At 41.7% G+C, this 22,450-nt stretch overlaps 2 non-coding genes and 1 pseudogene across 2 annotated transcripts; all 3 read left to right on the plus strand.

The window, feature by feature from the left end:
- The first annotated feature begins 7,654 nt into the window (after nt 1–7,654).
- LOC117149495 lies at nt 7,655–9,640 on the plus strand (annotated as a pseudogene).
- Nucleotides 9,641–10,323: 683 nt separating this feature from the next.
- LOC117149494 lies at nt 10,324–10,503 on the plus strand. The gene has a single exon (XR_004460335.1). It is a non-coding gene; the product is annotated as a 5.8S ribosomal RNA (ribosomal RNA).
- A 394-nt stretch (nt 10,504–10,897) lies between these two features.
- On the plus strand, nt 10,898–14,856 carry LOC117149496. Its single transcript, XR_004460336.1, has one exon. It is a non-coding gene; the product is annotated as a large subunit ribosomal RNA (ribosomal RNA).
- The last annotated feature ends 7,594 nt before the right edge of the window (nt 14,857–22,450 follow it).

Below are 22,450 nucleotides of genomic sequence, written 5' to 3' on the forward strand. Positions count from 1 at the left end.
AAACACCTCGTCATCAATTTAGTTTTTTTTTTTTTTTTTTTTTTAAGCGTGCGTTTATTTATTTAAAATCTGTCCTAGTGGACAATAATTAAATGGTTTTGCGGGGGAACATTAGCTTAAGGGATACTATTGTACATGTTATTGTGTGCGGGTTTTTATATGTGTTGTCTATTGTTGTGGAAGATCGAGAGGGTGTCTCCTCATGAGACGTCTGCTTGTTTGGCTATTGTCTAACAGGTTGGTGGCGAGGTGGTTAGGGTGGTTTTCGAGCCTTTTCAGGTATCTCTCGCTGAGCCTGGAGATTTCATCAGCGACTTGTGGGATTCCAAGTTCCTATGTATGGCGACATTCTCGTGGTAGGGATGCGCATTACAGGCAATTCTCAAGCACCTATTCTGGAACCGCTGTATACGCAGGCGATTCGTGTGGCTTGCCGTGCCCCATAGCTGTATCCCGTAGGTCCAGATGGGCTTGAGAATTGCCTTGTACACCAGGATTTTGTGGTTCTGCCTTAGCTTGGACCCTCTCCCAATAAGCCAATGCATCTGCCTCAGACGCGCATCGGCCTGTATGCGTTTGCTGACGATGTGGGGACGCCAAGTGAGCCTGCGGTCCAGGGTAAGTCCTAGGTACTTGGGTGCGGGTGCGTTGGGAATGATGACTCCGTTTAGCGTGACCGGTGGGCAGTCTCCTCTCCTTAGTGCAAATGTTGTTTGGGTAGATTTTTCCGCGTTCACTACGATGTTCCACCTGCTGAGCCAGGGATGTAGCGCGTCCATTTGCCTTTGGATTTTTCGGAGGCTTCTCGTGGTCGGATGAGGAGGCGAGGAAAGCCGTGTCATCTGCATAAGTCGCTATAGTTAGGTTCCTGGAGGGGATTATGGGAAGGTCTGCGGTGTAAAGGGTGTACAGTATTGGTCCGAGCACACTGCCTTGCGGAACTCCAGCTCTGATCAGTCTGGGTAGGCTTATTGCACTTCCGCATCTGACTTGGAATGCTCTTCCCTCAGTGTAGGATTTGAGGAGGGTAAAATGGGGGCTTGGGAGGTAGGATTTGAGTTTATGGAGGAGTCCAGGATGCCAAACTCTGTCGAATGCCTGCTTCACGTCGAGCATTACAGCGCAGCAGTATTTCTTTTGCTCGAATGCCTCGAGGATCCGTTCGACTAGCCGGTGGCATTGCTCTGGTGTTCCGTGGGAGCGCTGAAGCCAAACTGGTGATCGGGGATCAAACCAGCCTCATCCAGTACTGGCAATACTCTGCGCAAAAATACTCTTTCGAGTATTTTGGAGAGGATTGCCAGCAAACTAATCGGACGATAGGAGGCGAGATTGGCTTCAGGCTTACCAGGCTTGAGGAGGACAATAACCTCTGCTCTTTTCCACTCTTCCGGGAAGTACCCTAGCCGGAAGCAGCTGTTGTAAATGCTGGCCAGCATTTGTGTGCAGCGGAATGGGAGCATTTTTAGGGCCGCCGCATCTATACGATCCAGGCCTGGAGATTTGTTGTTCTTCAGTAGAGCAATCTCCTGCGCAACTTCCTCAGGGTCGACTGGTTCCAACGGGGGACCGGGAGAGCTTGGGCTATTGAGAAACCGGGCTGTTTCAGCATGTTCTTCGGCAGTGCAGCAGTCGAACGGAGAGAAGGCGTTGTAAAGGTGTTCGGCGAAAGCTTCTGCTCTTTCAGCATCCGAACGGCACCAGGATCCATCTGCTTTGCGCACTGCGGAAACCTTTTTGGCTGGTCGTTTAATGTGGCGGGTGACGTTCCACAGATTGTGGTCTGGGTCCCCGGGAGAGAGTTCCTCGAGGAATCTGAGGAAGGAGTCCTGGCGTAGGCTGGAGATCTTGTCCTTCAACTCCTTTGTGGCGTGATTGAGCGCTGTTTTGTCTCTTGGATTGCGCGTCAAGAACCAAACTCTCCTGAGACGCCTCTTCTCAGTCACGAGTGCCGCAATTTCCGGGGACCAGAGGTGGAGGTCCCTGCTAGGTGTTCTCGCAGTCTTTGGTGGCGGTGGGCTTGCGAATTCCGCAGCGTTTTGCATCTGCCTGGTGAGATTCCCGATAGCTTCATCAATGTTCCTGGGTGTGTTGAGGATGGGGTTCGGATTGACGGTGGAGAGCATCCAGGACGCGAACTTGGCGGCGTCGGTATATTTTCCAGTGAGCCTTCTGAGCGGGTTTTCCTGAGGACTGGCGTGTTGATTAGCACGTTTATTGCACAGTGGTCTGACAGGAGATCAGCATTTGTTGTGCAGCTGATCTTCGCATGCCCTATGCCTTTCGACACAGCAAAGTCCAGTAGGTCTGGAGTCTTGAGGGGATTCGTTGGCCAGTGAGTGGGCTCGCCAGTGGAGTGGCAGTCCAGTCGGTGGCGTTGCAGGTACCCAAACAGAGTTTTCCCTTTGGGGTTGTTGGCGCGCGATCCCCACCAAGAATGTTTGGCGTTATAATCTCCAGCTGCTATGAAGCGGGGCCCAAAATGCTCGAAGAACTCACTGAGGTGAGATGCTGTTATGCGGTATCTGGGGGGAAAGTAGACCGCTCCAATGTCTAAATCTCCTTGCGGGCTGACAATCCTGATGACAGGACATTGTGCCCAGTCTTGCTGAAACGCGGGCAGCTCTAGGTATTGAATACCGCTCCTGATGAGGATGGCTGCTCCACCGCGTGCTCTGCCAGAAGGATGGTCTGCATGGATGAGGTCATATCCGCTGATATTAAAGTGGGATCTGGGGGAGAAGTGGGTTTCGGCTACGAGTAGGATATCGATCTGGTGGGTCTTCAGATGGTGCTCGACTATGGCCTTGCTGTTCTGCAGGCCGTTCGCATTCCAGACGACTAGGTGGAGCTTTAGTTGCATGACTTGCTGTTGAGAATGGTGGCCACCAGCTGTGTCATCTGGGTGAACATGCGCTCCATCATCCTTTCCATCATTCCTTCCATGCGAGCGAACATCGCTTCTATCTGACCGGAGTGTGGGGTTTCTGTTTGGGTTTGGACTGGGGTTGTGGGATTCTGCGGTGCTGCGTGCACTCCGTTGAGGGCGTCTCGGTAGCTCCTGCCAGAGGTGACGTTTGGTGATGCCACGGGCGGCGCCTTGTTAGCATTAGCGACGGGCCTTGTTTTCGGAGCAGCGAGTGCTTTGGCCCTTTTGTATGCAGGGCATCCCTTGAAAGACGCAGGATGGTCCGCCTGGCAGTGGAAGCAGCACGCTTTGTCGTCCTCCCTCTTCTCACATGCCCTCGATTCGTGAGGGCCTCCACACTTTACACATCGGTATTCCAGGAAGCAGTAACGCTGTGTATGACCGAATCCTTGGCACCTGAAGCATTGAGGCACGTCGTTGAACTTCTGCGGCGGTTCAATGGTTACTACCGACCTGCAGATCCGCTTGACTTGGTAGACGTCTTTGTTGTTGCTGGAAGGCTCCAGGTTGGCGAAGAATATTCCCAGCGGTTCTTTAGTTCTTCTGCCAATGGGATTGTGCAGATCTCTAACAGCGTGCCCTTGTCTGCGAAGGTCTTCAATGATTTCCTCACGATCGGTGAGTGGTGGAGTCCTTTGATGACAACCTTGTATGCACGTTCATCTTTCGGCTGGAAAGTCCGATGCCTCTTGTTTTGGGCCACAAGTTGGAGACGCAGAGCTGTATAGGACTCTTTGTCCGGCATCATGACACGTACGTTGTTGCCATTCACGGTCTTGTAGGTAAAATTGTTCTTCGGCCTACAAGAGTCGTGATCATCTTGACGAGTGCCGAGATGTTGGTCACATCGGGGATAAAAATCGGAGGTGGCTTGATGGTCTTCGGGGTGGGCTTTGGTTTCTCGGGGGTCTTGGGCTTGGAATCGTCTTTAGGTCCGGGTTCGTCATCAGAGCTCTCTTGGTCGTACTCGTCTTCTTCGGTCGAGAGTAAAGCGAAGGCGTTGTTGGCGAGCTTCTTGCGCAGAGCTGCGCTAGTGCTTGGCTTATCTTCCAGCTCCTCTCCCTGTGCTTTCTTTGCCGGTTTTCGCTTTATCTCGCCCGGCTCTGTATGCGAGGTGCTTCCCTCGCTGCTGGAGCTGCTCTTGCGTGTTCTCAGAGCCTTTTTGCGTGGTGTTGTTCCAAGCTTGTGGGTGCGCGGGGGGGCCTGCCAGTCATCTTCTCCAAAGTTGATAAGGAGTGAGGAGGGGGGGGGGGGGGAAGCTGGGCACCGTAAGCCGGTGAGCCAGGCAGCACGTGGCTGCTGCTTTGCAATTATACCGCTGCTTCGAGCACTGGGTTTTTTGCGCTGATACACGCACACTCGGGTGTGCGATGGTGTTAGTGCGAACTACCGTTAGGTACGTTGGCTGGGCCAATCAAAACGCGCGACAAGATCACGCGACGCGAAGTGGCTGGGCACAAGTAACGGGACTTACAACTGTGAACAATTTGCTAACAATTTGCTGTCGATCCGCAGGCACGTCTGCACTCGTCGAGTGTTCGATCGCGACGTGACGCATCATCATCCCGTCATCACCCTATCATAATTAATATAAAGACTTTAATGAACAAGTTGCCAATCGTCATCATTTAGTGACGCATATGATATTGTCCCTATCATATAAAAGACTTTAAAGAATTCTATCAAGTTGCCAAGTCATCAATTTAGTGACGCCATCATATGCTTCAAAACGTCATCAATTTAGTGACGCATATGATATTGTCCCTATCATATAATTAATATAAAGACTTTTTAAAGAATTGTATCAAGTTGCCAAACACCTCGTCATCAACTACTATATTATGGTTGCGCCGACCTCTCATATTGTATTCTTTATGTCTTCATAGGATTTTGGCAATTATACGAGTAAATTAAATAATATACATATGAAAATGATTAATTATTATATGTATAAGGGAAAAAATGCTGAAATATTCCCATATTATCTTAGTATTATAGAGGAAAGACCGTTGCCGACCTCTGATATTGTTCAAAACTTATGTATTTATATGATTTTGGCAATTATATGAGTAAATTAAATAATATACATATAAAATGATTAAATATTATATGTATAAATGTATAAAGGAAAAAATGATGAAATATTCCCACATTATCTTAGTATTATAGAGGAAAGACCGTTGCTGACCTCTGATATTGTTCAAAACTTATGTATTTATATGATTTTGGCAATAATATGAGTAAATTAAATAATATACATGAAATGATTAATTATTATATGTATAAATGTATAAGGGAAAAATGCTGAAAATATTCCCATATTATCTTAGTATTATAGAGGAAAGACCGTTGCTGACCTCTGATATTGTTCAAAACTTATGTATTTATATGATTTTGGCAATTATATGAGTAATTAAATAATATACATATGAAAAGTATATGGGGAAAAAATGCTGAAATTTCCCACATTCTCTTAGTATTATAGAGAAAAGCCATTATAGTGAGAGGGTATAGTAGTGTAAACGACCGGAATTACGACAGAGGGTTCAAAAACTACTATAGGTAGGCAGTGGTTGCCGACCTCTCATATTGTTCAAAACTTATGTATTCATATGATTTTGGCAATTATATGAGTAAATTAAATAATATACATATGAAAATTATTAATTATTATATGTATAGGGGAAAAAATGCTGAAATATTCCCACATTCTCTTAGTATTATAGAGAAAAGCCATTATAGTGAGAGGGTATAGTAGTGTAAACGACCGGAATTACGACAGAGGGTTCAAAAACTACTATAGGTAGGCAGTGGTTGCCGACCTCTCATATTGTTTCAAAACTTATGTATTCATATGATTTTGGCAATTATATGAGTAAATTAAATAATATACATATGAAAATTATTAATTATTATATGTATAAGGGAAAAAATGCTGAAAATATCCCACATTCTCTTAGTATAATAGAGAAAAGCCATTATAGTGAGAGGGTATAGTAGTGTAACGACCGGAATTACGACAGAGGGTTCAAAAACTACTATAGGTAGGCAGTGGTTGCCGACCTCTCATATTGTTCAAAACTTATGTATTCATATGATTTTGGCAATAATATGAGTAAATTAAATAATATACATATGAAAATGATTAATTATTATATGTATAAGGGAAAAAATGCTGAAAATATCCCACATTCTCTTAGTATTATAGAGAAAAGCCATTATAGTGAGAGGGTATAGTAGTGTAAACGACCGGAATTACGACAGAGGGTTCAAAAACTACTATAGGTAGGCAGTGGTTGCCGACCTCTCATATTGTTCAAAACTTATGTATTCATATGATTTTGGCAATAATATGAGTAAATTAAATAATATACATATGAAAATGATTAATTATTATATGTATAAGGGAAAAAATGCTGAAAATATCCCACATTCTTAGTACATATGAAAATGATTAATTATATAAAAGGGAAAAAATGCTGAAAATATCCCACATTCTCTTAGTATTATAGAGAAAAGCCATTATAGTGAGAGGGTATAGTAGTGTAAACGACCGGAATTACGACAGAGGGTTCAAAAACTACTATAGGTAGGCAGTGGTTGCCGACCTCTCATATTGTTCAAAAACTTATGTATTCATATGATTTTGGCAATAATATGAGTAAATTAAATAATATACATATGAAAATGATTAATTATTATATGTATAAGGGAAAAATAATCATATTATATATGAATAATGGAAAAAAAATGAAATGTTCCTATAATCTCTTAATATATAAGAGAATAGCCCGTATGTTGGGTGGCAAACGGAATTGAAAATACCCGCTTTGAGGACAGCGGGTTCAAAAACTACTATAGGTAGGCAGTGGTTGCCGACCTCCCGCATTATTCGAAATATTTATTTCGGATTATGTTTATATTGGTTACATACAATAAAGTATATTATTATCCGTACAAATTTGTTTCTCAGTTCTATAGAACACGGGACTTGGCTCCGCGGATAATAGGAATATACGCTTTATAGATAATATCGTTGAAACAAAAGTCAAGTTTCTATTATATATAGAAACAAATCGTTTCCATATATTATCGTTAATTTTTGGAGGCAGGCAAATATTAATTTATTACCTGCCGTATAGTTGGATTATTATATCGTTACGGTATAATACAAATATGGATTCTTATGAAAGAAATATAAAATTATATATTAAATGTGGAAATATTATCATATGCGCTTGGTTTTATGTTATATATTACCAGAGATATATATGAAAAGAGATAAATTTTAAATTTATCTTCAAAATGCAAATGATTTAACTTAATATTTATATTGGTTAAACAAAAATTGTACATGTGTGGATACAATAATTATGTATGTTGGAAATAAAATGATATTTTATAATGAAATATGTATGTATAAAAAGATAAAATTATAGAAATATATATATTACAATAATTAGATGAAATTCTTGTTATATTGGTAAAACAAGTATAAATTAAAAATGAAAATATGGATTACGAATGCTATATAAAAATGGCCGTAATCGAATGGATTTTTTTACTTATATATTAAAATTTTACCCAAAGGCGAAATATTGAATTTTATTCAATATAATAAAAAATCATGGAATTATATAAAGTGAAAAATCTATATATCTATATATCTATTATATTGCTTATTTCGATTCAAAATATATGAATGGAATATGAAGGAAAAACATTATTCTGGTTGATCCTGCCAGTAGTTATATGCTTGTCTCAAAGATTAAGCCATGCATGTCTAAGTACACACGAATTAAAAGTGAAACCGCAAAAGGCTCATTATATCAGTTATGGTTCCTTAGATCGTTAACAGTTACTTGGATAACTGTGGTAATTCTAGAGCTAATACATGCAATTAAAACATGAACCTTATGGGACATGTGCTTTTATTAGGCTAAAACCAAGCGATCGCAAGATCGTTATATTGGTTGAACTCTAGATAACATGCAGATCGTATGGTCTTGTACCGACGACAGATCTTTCAAATGTCTGCCCTATCAACTTTTGATGGTAGTATCTAGGACTACCCATGGTTGCAACGGGGTAACGGGGAATCAGGGTTCGATTCCGGAGAGGGAGGCTGAGAAACGGCTACCACATCTAAGGAAGGCAGCAGGCGCGTAAATTACCCACTCCAGCTCGGGGAGGTAGTGACGAAAAATAACAATACAGGACTCATATCCGAGGCCCTGTAATTGGAATGAGTACACTTTAAATCCTTTAACAAGGACCAATTGGAGGGCAAGTCTGGTGCCAGCAGCCGCGGTAATTCCAGCTCCAATAGCGTATATTAAAGTTGTTGCGGTTAAAACGTTCGTAGTTGAACTTGTGCTTCATACGGGTAGTACAACTTACAATTGTGGTTAGTACTATACTTTATGTATGTAAGCGTATTACCGGTGGAGTTCTTATATGTGATTAAATACTTGTATTTTTTCATATGTTCCTCCTATTTAAAAACCTGCACTAGTGCTCTTAAACGAGTGTTATTGTGGGGCCGGTACTATTACTTTGAACAAATTAGAGTGCTTAAAGCAGGCTTCAATGCCTGAATATTCTGTGCATGGGATAATGAAATAAGACCTCTGTTCTGCTTTCATTGGTTTTCAGATCAAGAGGTAATGATTAATAGAAGCAGTTTGGGGGCATTAGTATTACGACGCGAGAGGTGAAATTCTTGGACCGTCGTAAGACTAACTTAAGCGAAAGCATTGCAAAGATGTTTTCATTAATCAAGAACGAAAGTTAGAGTTCGAAGGCGATCAGATACCGCCCTAGTTCTAACCATAAACGATGCCAGCTAGCAATTGGGTGTAGCTACTTTTATGGCTCTCTCAGTCGCTTCCCGGGAAACCAAAGCTTTTGGGCTCCGGGGGAAGTATGGTTGCAAAGCTGAAACTTAAAGGAATTGACGGAAGGGCACCACCAGGAGTGGAGCCTGCGGCTTAATTTGACTCAACACGGGAAAACTTACCAGGTCCGAACATAAGTGTGTAAGACAGATTGATAGCTCTTTCTCGAATCTATGGTGGTGGTGCATGGCCGTTCTTGTTCGTGGAGTGATTTGTCTGGTTAATTCCGATAACGAACGAGACTCAAATATATTAAATAGATATCTTCAGGATTATGGTGCTGAAGCTTATGTAGCCTTCATTCATGGTGGCAGTAAATGTTTATTGTGTTTGAATGTGTTTATGTAAGTGGAGCCGTACCTGTTGTTTGTCCCATTATAAGGACACTAGCTTCTTAAATGGACAAATTGCGTCTAGCAATAATGAGATTGAGCAATAACAGGTCTGTGATGCCCTTAGATGTCCTGGGCTGCAGCGCGCTACAATGAAAGTATCAACGTGTATTTCCTAGACCGAGAGGTCCGGGTAACCGCTGAACCACTTTCATGCTTGGGATTGTGAACTGAAACTGTTCACATGAACTTGGAATTCCCAGTAAGTGTGAGTCATTAACTCGCATTGATTACGTCCCTGCCCTTTGTACACACCGCCCGTCGCTACTACCGATTGAATTATTTAGTGAGGTCTCCGGACGTGATCACTGTGACGCCTTGCGTGTTACGGTTGTTTCGCAAAAGTTGACCGAACTTGATTATTTAGAGGAAGTAAAAGTCGTAACAAGGTTTCCGTAGGTGAACCTGCGGAAGGATCATTATTGTATAATATCCTTATCGTTAATAAACATTTGTTATAATACAAATAAATACAATTTACCAAAATAAAATATTACAAAATGATTCCACGGAATCAAAAGTTAAAGTCAAAATAAAATGAAGATGGCTTTTATTTTATATGTGGGGCTTGGCAACCTCATAAAAAGACTTTAACATTATTAATGTTGTTGTGCGTATTTGTGGCAGTACCTACTACAACAATGGCGTTTCCTATAAAAACAAATTCTCGAAAATGGAAATCGAAGAAACTGAACAAATTTTGAAAGTAGAAGTCGAATTAAAATTAAATAATTTTGAATGTGGTATTTCAAAATAAGTGTGTGTGTATATGGACCATAATATACACGCGTTGCGAATATGTATTGTTCATCTATGTTATGAGCATACGTTGGCTAATGCAACAACCTAAAATATACAATGTTTGTACCTGTCATCCATCAGGTTAATGTTTTATATAAATTTTGCAGTATGTGTCACCCAAATAGCAAACCATAACCAGATTTTTATGATACATAATGCTTATATGAAACTAAGACATATCGCAACATTTATTTTTAGGTATAAAATAAATTTATTGAAGGAATTGATATATGCCAGTAAAATGGTGTATTTTTAATTTCTTTCAATAAAAACAATATTGATATTATATAAAAATGAATTATAAAACTCTAAGCGGTGGATCACTCGGCTCATGGGTCGATGAAGAACGCAGCAAACTGTGCGTCATCGTGTGAACTGCAGGACACATGAACATCGACATTTTGAACGCATATCGCAGTCCATGCTGTTATGTACTTTTAATTAATTTTATAGTGCTGCTTGGACTACATATGGTTGAGGGTTGTAAGACTATGCTAATTAATTGTTTATAAATTTTTTATAAGCATATGGTATATTATTGGATTAAATAATGATTTTATTCATAATATTAAAAAAGAAATGAAAAACATTATCTCACATTTGAATGTGAAAAACGAAGAGAAATATTTTCTTTTTCAATCAAATAATACTGAGAAATGTCTAGCATAAAAAATTGAAATATTTTTCATCTAGAATTGTCTCTTATTAATGATTCGGAAAAAGAAAAATCTTGGTTTTGTTATTATTCTTCGTTGGTTCGTTAAATGGATAAAAAATAACTTTGCTTACAAGAACTATTGGAACTATTTATAACGAATTTAATTGATTGTTTTATCATTTATATATAAAGAATTTATGGCAAAAAATAGTTATATATACAACCTCAACTCATATGGGACTACCCCTGAATTTAAGCATATTAATTAGGGGAGGAAAAGAAACTAACAAGGATTTTCTTAGTAGCGGCGAGCGAAAAGAAAACAGTTCAGCACTAAGTCACTTTGTCTATATGGCAAATGTGAGATGCAGTGTATGGAGCGTCAATATTCTAGTATGAGAAATTAATGATTTAAGTCCTTCTTAAATGAGGCCATTTACCCATAGAGGGTGCCAGGCCCGTATAACGTTAATGATTACTAGATGATGTTTCCAAAGAGTCGTGTTGCTTGATAGTGCAGCACTAAGTGGGTGGTAAACTCCATCTAAAACTAAATATAACCATGAGACCGATAGTAAACAAGTACCGTGAGGGAAAGTTGAAAAGAACTCTGAATAGAGAGTTAAACAGTACGTGAAACTGCTTAGAGGTTAAGCCCGATGAACCTGAATATCCGTTATGGAAAATTCATCATTAAAATTGTAATATTTAAATAATATTATTAAGAATAATGTGCATTTTTTCCATATAAGGACATTGTAATCTATTAGCATATCCCAAATTTATCATAAAATATAACTTATAGTTTATTCCAATTAAATTGCTTGCATTTTAACACAGAATAAATGTTATTAATTTGATAAAGTGCTGATAGATTTATATTATTACAGAGCGTTAATTTTTCGGAATTATATAATGGCATAATTATCATTGATTTTTGTGTTTATTATATGCTCTTGTATGATTAACAATGCGAAAGATTCAGGATACCTTCGGGACCCGTCTTGAAACACGGACCAAGGAGTCTAACATATGTGCAAGTTATTGGGATGTAAACCTAATAGCGTAATTAACTTGACTAATAATGGGATTAGTTTTTTAGCTATTTATAGCTAATTAACACAATCCCGGGGCGTTCTATATAGTTATGTATAATGTATATTTATATTATTTATGCCTCTAACTGGAACGTACCTTGAGCATATATGCTGTGACCCGAAAGATGGTGAACTATACTTGATCAGGTTGAAGTCAGGGGAAACCCTGATGGAAGACCGAAACAGTTCTGACGTGCAAATCGATTGTCAGAATTGAGTATAGGGGCGAAAGACCAATCGAACCATCTAGTAGCTGGTTCCTTCCGAAGTTTCCCTCAGGATAGCTGGTGCATTTTAATATTATATAAAATAATCTTATCTGGTAAAGCGAATGATTAGAGGCCTTAGGGTCGAAACGATCTTAACCTATTCTCAAACTTTAAATGGGTAAGAACCTTAACTTTCTTGATATGAAGTTCAAGGTTATGATATAATGTGCCCAGTGGGCCACTTTTGGTAAGCAGAACTGGCGCTGTGGGATGAACCAAACGTAATGTTACGGTGCCCAAATTAACAACTCATGCAGATACCATGAAAGGCGTTGGTTGCTTAAAACAGCAGGACGGTGATCATGGAAGTCGAAATCCGCTAAGGAGTGTGTAACAACTCACCTGCCGAAGCAACTAGCCTTAAAATGGATGGCGCTTAAGTTGTATACCTATACATTACCGCTAAAGTAGATGATTTATATTACTTGTGATATAAATTTTGAAACTTTAGTGAGTAGGAAGGTACAATGGTATGCGTAGAAGTGTTTGGCGTAAGCCTGCATGGAGCTGCCATTGGTACAGATCTTGGTGGTAGTAGCAAATAATCGAATGAGACCTTGGAGGACTGAAGTGGAGAAGGGTTTCGTGTGAACAGTGGTTGATCACGAGTTAGTCGGTCCTAAGTTCAAGGCGAAGCCGAAAATTTTCAAGTAAAACAAAAATGCCTAACTATATAAACAAAGCGAATATAATACACTTGAATAATTTTGAACGAAAGGGAATACGGTTCCAATTCCGTAACCTGTTGAGTATCCGTTTGTTATTAAATATGGGCCTCGTGCTCATCCTGGCAACAGGAACGACCATAAAGAAGCCGTCGAGAGATATCGGAAGAGTTTTCTTTTCTGTTTTATAGCCGTACTACCATGGAAGTCTTTCGCAGAGAGATATGGTAGATGGGCTAGAAGAGCATGACATATACTGTTGTGTCGATATTTTCTCCTCGGACCTTGAAAATTTATGGTGGGGACACGCAAACTTCTCAACAGGCCGTACCAATATCCGCAGCTGGTCTCCAAGGTGAAGAGTCTCTAGTCGATAGAATAATGTAGGTAAGGGAAGTCGGCAAATTAGATCCGTAACTTCGGGATAAGGATTGGCTCTGAAGATTGAGATAGTCGGGCTTGATTGGGAAACAATAACATGGTTTATGTGCTCGTTCTGGGTAAATAGAGTTTCTAGCATTTATGTTAGTTACTTGTTCCCCGGATAGTTTAGTTACGTAGCCAATTGTGGAACTTTCTTGCTAAAATTTTAAGAATACTATTTGGGTTAAACCAATTAGTTCTTATCAATTATAACGATTATCAATTAACAATCAATTCAGAACTGGCACGGACTTGGGGAATCCGACTGTCTAATTAAAACAAAGCATTGTGATGGCCCTAGCGGGTGTTGACACAATGTGATTTCTGCCCAGTGCTCTGAATGTCAAAGTGAAGAAATTCAAGTAAGCGCGGGGTCAACGGCGGGAGTAACTATGACTCTCTTAAGGTAGCCAAATGCCTCGTCATCTAATTAGTGACGCGCATGAATGGATTAACGAGATTCCTACTGTCCCTATCTACTATCTAGCGAAACCACAGCCAAGGGAACGGGCTTGGAATAATTAGCGGGGAAAGAAGACCCTTTTGAGCTTGACTCTAATCTGGCAGTGTAAGGAGACATAAGAGGTGTAGAATAAGTGGGAGATATTAGACCTCGGTTTGGTATCGTCAATGAAATACCACTACTCTTATTGTTTCCTTACTTACTTGATTAAATGGAACGTGTATCATTTCCTAGCCATTATACGGATATATTTATTATATCTTATGGTATTGGGTTTTGATGCAAGCTTCTTGATCAAAGTATCACGAGTTTGTTATATAATCGCAAACAAATTCTTTAATAAAACGATGCATTTATGTATTTTTGATTTGAAAATTTGGTATAACTCCAATTACTCAGGTATGATCCAATTCAAGGACATTGCCAGGTAGGGAGTTTGACTGGGGCGGTACATCTCTCAAATAATAACGGAGGTGTCCCAAGGCCAGCTCAGTGCGGACAGAAACCACACATAGAGCAAAAGGGCAAATGCTGACTTGATCTCGGTGTTCAGTACACACAGGGACAGCAAAAGCTCGGCCTATCGATCCTTTTGGTTTAAAGAGTTTTTAACAAGAGGTGTCAGAAAAGTTACCATAGGGATAACTGGCTTGTGGCGGCCAAGCGTTCATAGCGACGTCGCTTTTTGATCCTTCGATGTCGGCTCTTCCTATCATTGTGAAGCAAAATTCACCAAGCGTTGGATTGTTCACCCATGCAAGGGAACGTGAGCTGGGTTTAGACCGTCGTGAGACAGGTTAGTTTTACCCTACTAATGACAAAACGTTGTTGCGACAGCATTCCTGCGTAGTACGAGAGGAACCGCAGGTACGGACCAATGGCACAATACTTGTTCGAGCGAACAGTGGTATGACGCTACGTCCGTTGGATTATGCCTGAACGCCTCTAAGGTCGTATCCGTGCTGGACTGCAATGATAAATAAGGGGCAATTTGCATTGTATGGCTTCTAAACCATTTAAAGTTTATAATTTATTTTATAAACGACAATGGATGTGATGCCAATGTAATTTGTAACATAGTAAATTAGGAGGATCTTCGATCACCTGATGCCGCGCTAGTTACATATAAAAGCATTATTTAATACAATGACAAAGCCTAGAATCAATTGTAAACGACTTTTGTAACAGGCAAGGTGTTGTAAGTGGTTGAGCAGCTGCCATACTGCGATCCACTGAAGCTTATCCTTTGCTTGATGATTCGATAAATAAATGATTTTTCCTGTAGCCAAACAAACACCTCGTCATCAATTTAGTGACGCATATGATATTGTCCCTATCATATAATTTTTGATATAAAGACTTTAAAGAATTCTATCACGTTGCCAAATACCTCGTCATCAATTTAGTGACGCATATGATATTGTCCCTATCATATAATTAATATAAAGACTTTAATGAATTGTGTCAAGTTGCCAAACACCTCGTCATCAATTTAGTGACGCATATGATATTGTCCCTATCATATAATTTTTGATATAAAAACTTTAAAGAATTGTATCAAGTTGCCAAATACCTCGTCATCAATTTAGTGACGCATATGATATTGTCCCTATCATATAATTAATATAAAGACTTTAATGAATTGTGTCAAGTTGCCAAACACCTCGTCATCAATTTAGTGACGCATATGATATTGTCCCTATCATATAATTTTTGATATAAAGACTTTAAAGAATTATATCAAGTTGCCAAATACCTCGTCATCAATTTAGTGACGCATATGATATTGTCTCTATCATATAATTAATATAAAGACTTTAATGAATTGTGTCAAGTTGCCAAACACCTCGTCATCAATTTAGTGACGCATATGATATTGTCCCTATCATATAATTTTTGATATAAAAACTTTAAAGAATTGTATCAAGTTGCCAAATACCTCGTCATCAATTTAGTGACGCATATGATATTGTCCCTATCATATAATTAATATAAAGACTTTAATGAATTGTGTCAAGTTGCCAAACACCTCGTCATCAATTTAGTGACGCATATGATATTGTCCCTATCATATAATTTTTGATAAAAACTTTAAAGAATTGTATCAGTTGCCAAATACCTCGTCATCAATTTAGTGACGCATATGATATTGTCCCTATCATATAATTAATATAAAGACTTTAATGAATTGTGTCAAGTTGCCAAACACCTCGTCATCAATTTAGTTTTTTTTTTTTTTTTTTTTTTAGCGTGCGTTTATTTATTTAAAATCTGTCCTAGTGGACAATAATTAAATGGTTTTGCGGGGGAACATTAGCTTAAGGGATACTATTGTACATGTATTTGTGGCGGGTTTTATATGAGTTGTCTATTGTTGTGGAAGATCGAGAGGGTGTCTCCTCATGAGACGTCTGCTTGTTTGGCTATTGTCTAATAGGTTGGTGGCGAGGTGGTTAGGGTGGTTTTCGAGCCTTTTCAGGTATCTCTCGCTGAGCCTGGAGATTTCATCAGCGACTTGTGGGATTCCAAGTTCCCTATGTATGGCGACATTCTCGTGGTAGGGATGCGCATTACAGGCAATTCTCAAGCACCTATTCTGGAACCGCTGTATACGCAGGCGATTCGTGTGGCTTGCCGTGCCCCATAGCTGTATCCCGTAGGTCCAGATGGGCTTGAGAATTGCCTTGTACACCAGGATTTTGTGGTTCTGCCTTAGCTTGGACCCTCTCCCAATAAGCCAATGCATCTGCCTCAGACGCGCATCGGCCTGTATGCGTTTGCTGACGATGTGGGGACGCCAAGTGAGCCTGCGGTCCAGGGTAAGTCCTAGGTACTTGGGTGCGGGTGCGTTGGGAATGATGACTCCGTTTAGCGTGACCGGTGGGCAGTCTCCTCTCCTTAGTGCAAATGTTGTTTGGGTAGATTTTTCCGCGTTCACTACGATGTTCCACCTGCTGAGCCAGGGATGTAGCGCGTCCATTTGCCTTTGGATTGTTTCGGAGGCTTCTCGTGGGTCGGATGAGGAGGCGAGGAAAGCCGTGTCATCTGCATAAGTCGCTATAGTTAGGTTCCTGGAGGGGATTATGGGAAGGTCTGCGGTGTAAAGGGTGTACAGTATTGGTCCGAGCACACTGCCTTGCGGAACTCCAGCTCTGATCAGTCTGGGTAGGCTTATTGCACTTCCGCATCTGACTTGGAATGCTCTTCCCTCAGTGTAGGATTTGAGGAGGGTAAAATGGGGGCTTGGGAGGTAGGATTTGAGTTTATGGAGGAGTCCAGGATGCCAAACTCTGTCGAATGCCTGCTTCACGTCGAGCATTACAGCGCAGCAGTATTTCTTTTGCTCGAATGCCTCGAGGATCCGTTCGACTAGCCGGTGGCATTGCTCTGGTGTTCCGTGGGAGCGCCTGAAGCCAAACTGGTGATCGGGGATCAAACCAGCCTCATCCAGTACTGGCAATACTCTGCGCAAAAATACTCTTTCGAGTATTTTGGAGAGGATTGCCAGCAAACTAATCGGACGATAGGAGGCGAGATTGGCTTCAGGCTTACCAGGCTTGAGGAGGACAATAACCTCTGCTCTTTTCCACTCTTCCGGGAAGTACCCTAGCCGGAAGCAGCTGTTGTAAATGCTGGCCAGCATTTGTGTGCAGCGGAATGGGAGCATTTTTAGGGCCGCCGCATCTATACGATCCAGGCCTGGAGATTTGTTGTTCTTCAGTAGAGCAATCTCCTGCGCAACTTCCTCAGGGTCGACTGGTTCCAACGGGGGACCGGGAGAGCTTGGGCTATTGAGAAACCGGGCTGTTTCAGCATGTTCTTCGGCAGTGCAGCAGTCGAACGGAGAGAAGGCGTTGTAAAGGTGTTCGGCGAAAGCTTCTGCTCTTTCAGCATCCGAACGGCACCAGGATCCATCTGCTTTGCGCACTGCGGAAACCTTTTGGCTGGTCGTTTAATGTGGCGGGTGACGTTCCACAGATTGTGGTCTGGGTCCCCGGGAGAGAGTTCCTCGAGGAATCTGAGGAAGGAGTCCTGGCGTAGGCTGGAGATCTTGTCCTTCAACTCCTTTGTGGCGTGATTGAGCGCTGTTTTGTCTCTTGGATTGCGCGTCAAGAACCAAACTCTCCTGAGACGCCTCTTCTCAGTCACGAGTGCCGCAATTTCCGGGGACCAGAGGTGGAGGTCCCTGCTAGGTGTTCTCGCAGTCTTTGGTGGCGGTGGGCTTGCGAATTCCGCAGCGTTTTGCATCTGCCTGGTGAGATTCCCGATAGCTTCATCAATGTTCCTGGGTGTGTTGAGGATGGGGTTCGGATTGACGGTGGAGAGCATCCAGGACGCGAACTTGGCGGCGTCGGTATATTTTCCAGTGAGCCTTCTGAGCGGGGTTTTCCTGAGGACTGGCGTGTTGATTAGCACGTTTATTGCACAGTGGTCTGACAGGAGATCAGCATTTGTTGTGCAGCTGATCTTCGCATGCCCTATGCCTTTCGACACAGCAAAGTCCAGTAGGTCTGGAGTCTTGAGGGGATTCGTTGGCCAGTGAGTGGGCTCGCCAGTGGAGTGGCAGTCCAGTCGGTGGCGTTGCAGGTACCCAAACAGAGTTTTCCCTTTGGGGTTGTTGGCGCGCGATCCCCACCAAGAATGTTTGGCGTTATAATCTCCAGCTGCTATGAAGCGGGGCCCAAAATGCTCGAAGAACTCACTGAGGTGAGATGCTGTTATGCGGTATCTGGGGGAAAGTAGACCGCTCCAATGTCTAAATCTCCTTGCGGGCTGACAATCCTGATGACAGGACATTGTGCCCAGTCTTGCTGAAACGCGGGCAGCTCTAGGTATTGAATACCGCTCCTGATGAGGATGGCTGCTCCACCGCGTGCTCTGCCAGAAGGATGGTCTGCATGGATGAGGTCATATCCGCTGATATTAAAGTGGGATCTGGGGGAGAAGTGGGTTTCGGCTACGAGTAGGATATCGATCTGGTGGGTCTTCAGATGGTGCTCGACTATGGCCTTGCTGTTCTGCAGGCCGTTCGCATTCCAGACGACTAGGTGGAGCTTTAGTTGCATGACTTGCTGTTGAGAATGGTGGCCACCAGCTGTGTCATCTGGGTGAACATGCGCTCCATCATCCTTTCCATCATTCCTTCCATGCGAGCGAACATCGCTTCTATCTGACCGGAGTGTGGGGTTTCTGTTTGGGTTTGGACTGGGGTTGTGGGATTCTGCGGTGCTGCGTGCACTCCGTTGAGGGCGTCTCGGTAGCTCCTGCCAGAGGTGACGTTTGGTGATGCCACGGGCGGCGCCTTGTTAGCATTAGCGACGGGCCTTGTTTTCGGAGCAGCGAGTGCTTTGGCCCTTTTGTATGCAGGGCATCCCTTGAAAGACGCAGGATGGTCCGCCTGGCAGTGGAAGCAGCACGCTTTGTCGTCCTCCCTCTTCTCACATGCCCTCGATTCGTGAGGGCCTCCACACTTTACACATCGGTATTCCAGGAAGCAGTAACGCTGTGTATGACCGAATCCTTGGCACCTGAAGCATTGAGGCACGTCGTTGAACTTCTGCGGCGGTTCAATGGTTACTACCGACCTGCAGATCCGCTTGACTTGGTAGACGTCTTTGTTGTTGCTGGAAGGCTCCAGGTTGGCGAAGAATATTCCCAGCGGTTCTTTAGTTCTTCTGCCAATGGGATTGTGCAGATCTCTAACAGCGTGCCCTTGTCTGCGAAGGTCTTCAATGATTTCCTCACGATCGGTGGAGTGGTGGAGTCCTTTGATGACAACCTTGTATGCACGTTCATCTTTCGGCTGGAAAGTCCGATGCCTCTTGTTTTGGGCCACAAGTTGGAGACGCAGAGCTGTATAGGACTCTTTGTCCGGCATCATGACACGTACGTTGTTGCCATTCACGGTCTTGTAGGTAAAATTGTTCTTCGGGCCTACAAGAGTCGTGATCATCTTGACGAGTGCCGAGATGTTGGTCACATCGGGGATAAAAATCGGAGGTGGCTTGATGGTCTTCGGGGTGGGCTTTGGTTTCTCGGGGGTCTTGGGCTTGGAATCGTCTTTAGGTCCGGGTTCGTCATCAGAGCTCTCTTGGTCGTACTCGTCTTCTTCGGTCGAGAGTAAAGCGAAGGCGTTGTTGGCGAGCTTCTTGCGCAGAGCTGCGCTAGTGCTTGGCTTATCTTCCAGCTCCTCTCCCTGTGCTTTCTTTGCCGGTTTTCGCTTTATCTCGCCCGGCTCTGTATGCGAGGTGCTTCCCTCGCTGCTGGAGCTGCTCTTGCGTGTTCTCAGAGCCTTTTGCGTGGTGTTGTTCCAAGCTTGTGGGTGCGCGGGGGGCCTGCCAGTCCATCTTCTCCAAAGTTGATAAGGAGTGAGGAGGGGGGGGGGGGGGGGGAAGCTGGGCACCGTAAGCCGGTGAGCCAGGCAGCACGTGGCTGCTGCTTTGCAATTATACCGCTGCTTCGAGCACTGGGTTTTTTGCGCTGATAACACGCACACTCGGGTGTGCGATGGTGTTAGTGCGAACTACCGTTAGGTACGTTGGCTGGGCCAATCAAAACGCGCGACAAGATCACGCGACGCGAAGTGGCTGGGCACAAGTAACGGGACTTACAACTGTGAACAATTTGCTAACAATTTGCTGTCGATCCGCAGGCACGTCTGCACTCGTCGAGTGTTCGATCGCGACATTTTGAACGCATATCGCAGTCCATGCTGTTATGTACTTTAATTAATTTTATAGTGCTGCTTGGACTACATATGGTTGAGGGTTGTAAGACTATGCTAATTAAGTTGTTTATAAATTTTTTATAAGCATATGGTATATTATTGGATTAAATAATGATTTTATTCATAATATTAAAAAAGAAATGAAAAACATTATCTCACATTTGAATGTGAAAAACGAAGAGAAATATTTTCTTTTTCAATCAAATAATACTGAGAAATGTCTAGCATAAAAAATTGAAATATTTTTCATCTAGAATTGTCTCTTATTAATGATTCGGAAAAAGAAAAATCTTGGTTTTGTTATTATTCTTCGTTGGTTCGTTAAATGGATAAAAAATAACTTTGCTTACAAGAACTATTGGAACTATTTATAACGAATTTAATTGATTGTTTTATCATTTATATATAAAGAATTTATGGCAAAAAATAGTTATATATACAACCTCAACTCATATGGGACTACCCCCTGAATTTAAGCATATTAATTAGGGGAGGAAAAGAAACTAACAAGGATTTTCTTAGTAGCGGCGAGCGAAAAGAAAACAGTTCAGCACTAAGTCACTTTGTCTATATGGCAAATGTGAGATGCAGTGTATGGAGCGTCAATATTCTAGTATGAGAAATTAATGATTTAAGTCCTTCTTAAATGAGGCCATTTACCATAGAGGGTGCCAGGCCCGTATAACGTTAATGATTACTAGATGATGTTTCCAAAGAGTCGTGTTGCTTGATAGTGCAGCACTAAGTGGGTGGTAAACTCCATCTAAAACTAAATATAACCATGAGACCGATAGTAAACAAGTACCGTGAGGGAAAGTTGAAAAGAACTCTGAATAGAGAGTTAAACAGTACGTGAAACTGCTTAGAGGTTAAGCCCGATGAACCTGAATATCCGTTATGGAAAATTCATCATTAAAATTGTAATATTTAAATAATATTATTAAGAATAATGTGCATTTTTTCCATATAAGGACATTGTAATCTATTAGCATATCCCAAATTTATCATAAAATATAACTTATAGTTTATTCCAATTAAATTGCTTGCATTTTAACACAGAATAAATGTTATTAATTTGATAAAGTGCTGATAGATTTATATTATTACAGAGCGTTAATTTTTCGGAATTATATAATGGCATAATTATCATTGATTTTTGTGTTTATTATATGCTCTTGTATGATTAACAATGCGAAAGATTCAGGATACCTTCGGGACCCGTCTTGAAACACGGACCAAGGAGTCTAACATATGTGCAAGTTATTGGGATGTAAACCTAATAGCGTAATTAACTTGACTAATAATGGGATTAGTTTTTTAGCTATTTATAGCTAATTAACACAATCCGGGGCGTTCTATATAGTTATGTATAATGTATATTTATATTATTTATGCCTCTAACTGGAACGTACCTTGAGCATATATGCTGTGACCCGAAAGATGGTGAACTATACTTGATCAGGTTGAAGTCAGGGGAAACCCTGATGGAAGACCGAAACAGTTCTGACGTGCAAATCGATTGTCAGAATTGAGTATAGGGGCGAAAGACCAATCGAACCATCTAGTAGCTGGTTCCTTCCGAAGTTTCCCTCAGGATAGCTGGTGCATTTTAATATTATATAAAATAATCTTATCTGGTAAAGCGAATGATTAGAGGCCTTAGGGTCGAAACGATCTTAACCTATTCTCAAACTTTAAATGGGTAAGAACCTTAACTTTCTTGATATGAAGTTCAAGGTTATGATATAATGTGCCCAGTGGGCCACTTTTGGTAAGCAGAACTGGCGCTGTGGGATGAACCAAACGTAATGTTACGGTGCCCAAATTAACAACTCATGCAGATACCATGAAAGGCGTTGGTTGCTTAAAACAGCAGGACGGTGATCATGGAAGTCGAAATCCGCTAAGGAGTGTGTAACAACTCACCTGCCGAAGCAACTAGCCCTTAAAATGGATGGCGCTTAAGTTGTATACCTATACATTACCGCTAAAGTAGATGATTTATATTACTTGTGATATAAATTTTGAAACTTTAGTGAGTAGGAAGGTACAATGGTATGCGTAGAAGTGTTTGGCGTAAGCCTGCATGGAGCTGCCATTGGTACAGATCTTGGTGGTAGTAGCAAATA

Source organism: Drosophila mauritiana, unplaced genomic scaffold (genome assembly GCF_004382145.1).
Source record: "Drosophila mauritiana strain mau12 unplaced genomic scaffold, ASM438214v1 U_232, whole genome shotgun sequence".
Lineage (NCBI taxonomy): Eukaryota > Metazoa > Arthropoda > Insecta > Diptera > Drosophilidae > Drosophila > Drosophila mauritiana.